The sequence below is a fragment of the Octodon degus genome, unplaced genomic scaffold (assembly GCF_000260255.1).
Source record: "Octodon degus isolate 3935 unplaced genomic scaffold, OctDeg1.0 scaffold00134, whole genome shotgun sequence".
NCBI lineage: Eukaryota > Metazoa > Chordata > Mammalia > Rodentia > Octodontidae > Octodon > Octodon degus.
Window position 1 is genome coordinate 971,158 of NW_004524710.1, and position 5,811 is coordinate 976,968.

General features: G+C 38.3%; 1 protein-coding gene across 2 annotated transcripts in view; it reads right to left on the reverse strand.

Annotated features, from left to right (window-relative positions):
* Positions 1–5,811, reverse strand: part of Cpq (carboxypeptidase Q) — a 610,322-nt gene that overhangs the window by 602,349 nt on the left and 2,162 nt on the right. The gene's annotated exons all lie outside the window — the stretch shown is intronic.

Below are 5,811 nucleotides of genomic sequence, written 5' to 3' on the forward strand. Positions count from 1 at the left end.
ATCTCACAAGACCTGTCCTCTACTCCTGCACAGGTTATCCATCTATCCCTAACATTACCATGTCCACACTTACTCTTTGTAGTTTCTCAGCTTGGAATGACCTTCTCTCCCTTCTGAAACTTTACAGCTCAAAGCACAGTTAAAAATTCACCTGCTCTCTCAAGCCTTCCTAAGATCCAACCACACCTCTATTCTGGGAGACCGAGTGGCTATGACCCCCACACTTCACCCTGTGGTGTAATTATTTGTGGTGGGTCACTCTCCTCCTTAAACTCAGTATCCCAGTCATTATTATTTAACTTAAGAAATGGTTACTGAAAATAATATTTAATGAATAAAATAGTAACTAAAGAAAAATTCCAGAGGCCTAGAAACACACCAACTCTCATTACTTTATGGCATTAAAGAAAGGAGCCCAGAAATGGGCATCCGAGTTGAACACACACTTCTCAAAGGACAAAATTTTAGAAGCAAATAAATATATGAAAAAATACTCTACATAACTAGCCATCCATGAAATGTAAATTAAAACAGCATTGAGATACCATCTTACCCCACAAAGTTTGGCTATCATAAAGAAATCAACCAACAACAAATGTTAGAGAGGCTGTGGGGAAAAAGGAAGCCTTCTCCACTGCTGATGGGAATGTAGACTGGTGCAACCATTATGGAAATCAGTGTGGAGACTTTAAAAAACTAGGACTGGAAATCCCGTTAAATCCAGCTATCTCCCTACTGGGAATTTTCCCAGAGGAACTGAAAACATCATATAGTGATATATGTGTGCCTATGTTTATAGCAGCACAATGTACAATAGCCAACTCTTGGAAGCAACCAAAATGCCCATCAACTGAGAAATGGATGAAAAAGATGTGGTATATTATACAATGGAGTATTACTCAGCTATAAAGAATGATAAACTTGAAGCCTTTATATTGAAGTGGATGCCACTGGAAGATATACTCATAAGTGAAATAAACTAGACCCACATGTGTAAATATCATATAGTCTCCCTAGTGTAAGAACTCAAAAGAAAAAATAAAAATAGAAAGAAATAACACAATTAAATGGAATGCAAGAACTTAAGGATTAAACAATGAAGAAAAGGCAAGGAAAAAAGCAAGGAAACATGACAGGGTCAAAACCATACATTTATATACACAAGATGGTTAAGGCAAGGATCCTGAGAATCTTCATAAGGTTTTTGAAACTAGCAGCTAATTCGCAGGATTCTCACCCTGACTAGCTATATATGCTATTACCTGTGAACTAAGCAAGTGAAGTGAGGATAGTAATGTGTAATTTTAGGGCCATGTTTGGAATGCCAGCAATTCTGTCCTTCTAAATGCGTACTGCTTCTAATGTCATATCAATTACTGCTATATTCTCTCTCTCTCTCTCTCTCTCTCTCTCTCTCTCTCTCTCTCTCTCTCTCAAGTAAATGCTTGTTTTAAAAAAGGTAATAAATAAAAAAAGACACAAGGAAAAAATGTCATTGGACTGTCCTGCTACAACATTGTATATGGCTGGATTTCTAAATTTCAGTGTAAAAAATATGTCATTGTTTATTTCTATTTTTTTTTTACTATTTTTTTTCACATTCTGTAGGGATTTAAAGTATAGCATATCAACAACTGATGGAAAATACCTGTTCCATGTTATGTCTAAGGCATTTAATATTCAGACAGATAGTGATGTTAAGTTCAACTGCCTATGTTATAGGGTAATAATAACATTAAGCTTCTTTTCTGGAGGGTTAACAACTTAAGTTTGCAGACAAAAAAATTAAAGAAAAAGAGGGCTACAAGGATAGCCAACATTATGGCCCTAGCCCTTCAAGGTCAGAGAGGATTCAGGACATAAGAGAACCTGTACTATAACATCCTATAACTCAGTGGTATCACAAATATTGTGATCAAGGAGACTATGAGGCCACAGAGAAAAGTGATAGATGATATACAGTGTGCGTAAGGAGAGTCACCTAGAGAGAAAACATTCTCTCAGGCTTTTACAGAGAGCAAATTGGTCAAGCAATGGCCGTGACTCATCCACATGGCTTACACTGACAAAGGATCTACAAATGGCTATAGAGGTTTCAGGGTAAATCTTGAGGGGATTTGACTGACCTTGCCAAATATAAAAGTTACATTTTTTGTTGTATAGGTCTTAACCATCCTGCAGAAAAGTATAAAAATGAGGTATAAAAAGTAAAGCTGTATTAATATGCTGAGCTGTAAAAGGCTTAAGTCAACAACTTCTGACATTGTCAGTTCTGAGGATAACCCACTACTGGACTATATTGGATTATTTTGCTGAATTCACCCACTTACAATATTTGAAATACCCAACTCTGACAAAACCAAACAAAAAAGGGGGATATAAATGAAGAACCATTTTGTAGTGAAAAAAAAAAAAAATATATATATATATAATAAGATGGATATACGCTGCTTTCTCTTAGTTCAATGAGAAGAAAGATTTATACTAATAGTGTTTAGGCAAGATATCATGTCTGCATCTTATACTCTGAATAACTACTATGAAGACAACAATATGCAATGTATTAATTATTGCAACTGTCCTACTAACCTGTTTTGAAACTGTCTCATTGATATTTCTAACTCAATAAAATTTATTTTTTAAAAATGGAAAAATTAACACAACCTGCTGAGAGCCAAGTTAATAGTCACCACAGTTTCCATTGTGGATAGATGAACAGGGAGGAACAATGGGCCACGCACAGTATTGATGTCAGGGTAGATTCCAGCTTGCTGATAACAATCTGTTTCTTGACCAGGGTGAAAATTAAGTAAGTGAAGTCAGTTTATATAAATCAATCAAAGCATAATGTTTATGCTTCATACACATTTGTGTGTATGCATATATACAACAATGTTTTTATATGTCTTATAAACATAAAGAGTTGTACCAGTCATTACGACCTTAATATCAAATGAGGAAGACAAGAGTAATACAAGTAAATTTACTATGCATCATAAATTATGAAATTAAAAAAAAAGAAAGAAGCCCAGGAATAAAGAGAAAGAACTACCAATGTGAGAGCAGCAAACACATGAATGTTTTTTAAAGCTAAGTGGCTTAGGGAAGGCAGGGAGAGAAGAAAGTACATTTTAAAGTTCTAGCTCCAGGGCAAGTAATAAAAATTATTGTGTTAATGTTTCAGGGCTTTTTTTTTTCCTTTGAGGCCTTCCCCCCCCCCCCCCCCGCACAATATTGTGAGCAGTGGGAAAGGCTTTTCCACCACAGCAGCCTTCAGGGCAAAATTTTCAGCCTCCTGAGCTAAATCAAACTGGCATCAACTCAGTTTTTCAAGGAACCACGATTGGTCTCTGCCTTCCACGAGGCTAAACCTGGCTGACAAAAAAAGAAACTAAACAGTTTTCCACTTATTTTATAGGCTTCCCTTATCCTCTTGTGCTCTTGTCAATTCATTGTAAAGGCCCTGGAAGCCCAGCATGCTGTCTTATCCCTGGATTAGAGGGAGGTAGAGATTGTATTTTGTCTGCACCATGAACTGTCCTTACACAGAAGCAGGTTGGCTGGCAGCACCTTACCAAGGACACAAAACAGTGCAAGAAACATCAGTGCTTAGTACTCATGTTTCAGATCCCTTTCACAGGGCCACTCCCTCTCAACATCATCCATTTCATAGTCTCTATACTGGAAAGACCTACTACATCGAAAATTAGGATGTATGAGCATCTATGTCAAAGGATCGGTCTACTAGAATCCCAAAGGAATTCAATAATATTTAAAATGACATGCTGGCCAGATAGCTTAGCGAATTAAATTGCCTGCTTAGACAGATGCAGGGACTCAGGTTGGATCCCCGAGTGCCATGCCGGCCCCTCCCCCAGGGCGTGCAGAGACTGCGACTGAGACTGGGCGTGGTGGTGCCTACCTATAATTCCAGCACTTGGGAGGCTAAAAAACAGGAGGATCACTATGGATCCAATCTAGATAGTGAGACCCTTGTAGACCCTGTACTAAATACATAAAAAAATAAACAGATAGATAGACAGATAGATAAAATAAAAAGACAAAGCAGCCAACTCCTCTATAATTCAGTCCTAGTCTTTGCACTCTTGGGTTTTCATTCTAAATTGCCCTCATTGTCTTAGACTTTGTATGTACATCCTGGAACACACATAGACCACAATTCTTCAACAGTACAAAAGCTTTAACTAGCAGAGATTGTGTTTCCTGGAGAATATCTACCTCCATCTACTTGTGTTTTGAGTCCTGACTTTTTCATCTTCCAAGCACTATTTCTACTTAAGAAGGTCAAGTAGGGATTACAAGAGACCTATGTCTCAGAGTTACAGTGACAATTAAATGGGAGTAGGTGTAACAGTGCCTAGTGCATAGTCCCAGCTTCATAAATGTCAACTTGGTTACATTCCATGACTATCACATGACTGCCTAACAGGCTCTTTGGGAAAAGAATCTCAGAGCCAGCTTTTTGGAAAACCAAGCAAAACATCTGTCCCACTTCTCCCAATGGACTTGAAATAAATGAAATGGATAACATTAATTTTAGCTTTGGACTTCATGTTTGTTAAATGTAGCATGCACAAAAAATTTAAAATGAAAGTATTGATTGTTTAAGTGCCTTTAAAAATCTCCAAGGTTGAAAGAACCTTAAAAAGCTCCAAAATGTTGTGATCGGGGCCGGGGAGATGGCTCAGTGGAATAAGCGCTTCCCTGGCAAGCGCAAGGGCCTGAGTTCAATTCCTGGTTCCGCAAAAAAAAAAAAAAAAAAATGTTGTGATCTGTGATAACTGATCTCACATGCATGTAAATTAATCATGACACAATTCCCTCAACATCCTGGAAATGCACAGCATTATCTGCTCAGGTTGCACTGCAAACAATTAGACCCAGGGCCAGGAGTCTGCGGCAGTACAGAAGAAAATCTTGCCTTCCTTTCATCCTACCAGCCCAAGTCTTCTTGCTGCAAGTGTGGAATGGAAGGCAAGTGAGCTGTGATCTGCAGGCAAGAAAAGAACAAGACTCTACAGAATCCTAGTAGAGCAAGTGGAATAGGTAGAATTCCATGAAAACATCGGCAATTTCTGACCTTTACATGAAAGCATCACAGAAGTTTGACACAGGAAGGAGAGAGACTCTGCTATGTTCCCTTATGATGGAGATTTAAGAAATTAGAGCCTGAAGAGACCAAGCAACAAGTCCAAGGCCATCCAGCGTTTCTGCAGCATTCCCCTGGAAGCCCCAAACTGCTGCTGTGACCAACTGTGCTGTGTGTTCACAGTACTAAATGTCTCCTTTTTCCTTTCTGGGTTACTTAGCCCTTTTCAGTCACCTACAAATCAACCAGCACCTGTGTCAGTAAAACAGACAAGATTTTTCACAACCTGAATTCAAGAGGAACACCGGGCTCTACAAACAAGTTCTCATGTGGTTCTACATGGAGACTCACCCTGATCTTACAAGTACACCAAATAATATTACAGGGATAATGATCCTTCAACAGTCCAAAGTGGAAGACAAGATACCATGTCTGCATTTTGTCTTCTGAATAACTACTATGAAGACAACAATATGCAATGTACTAATTATTGTAACTGTCCTACTAAACTGTTTGGAAACTTTTCATTGTTATTTTATCTTTTTTTCTTATTAAAATGAATAAAAAGCTGGCTGGCAGGTTAGCTCAGTTGTCTAAAGCACCTTCTTGAGCAAAACCAATTGGGGGCAAGAGAATGCGGTTCAATCCGCAGCAGCACATGCAGCACCAGACCTGCCTTTAAAGGCAACCTGAGCCAGTCA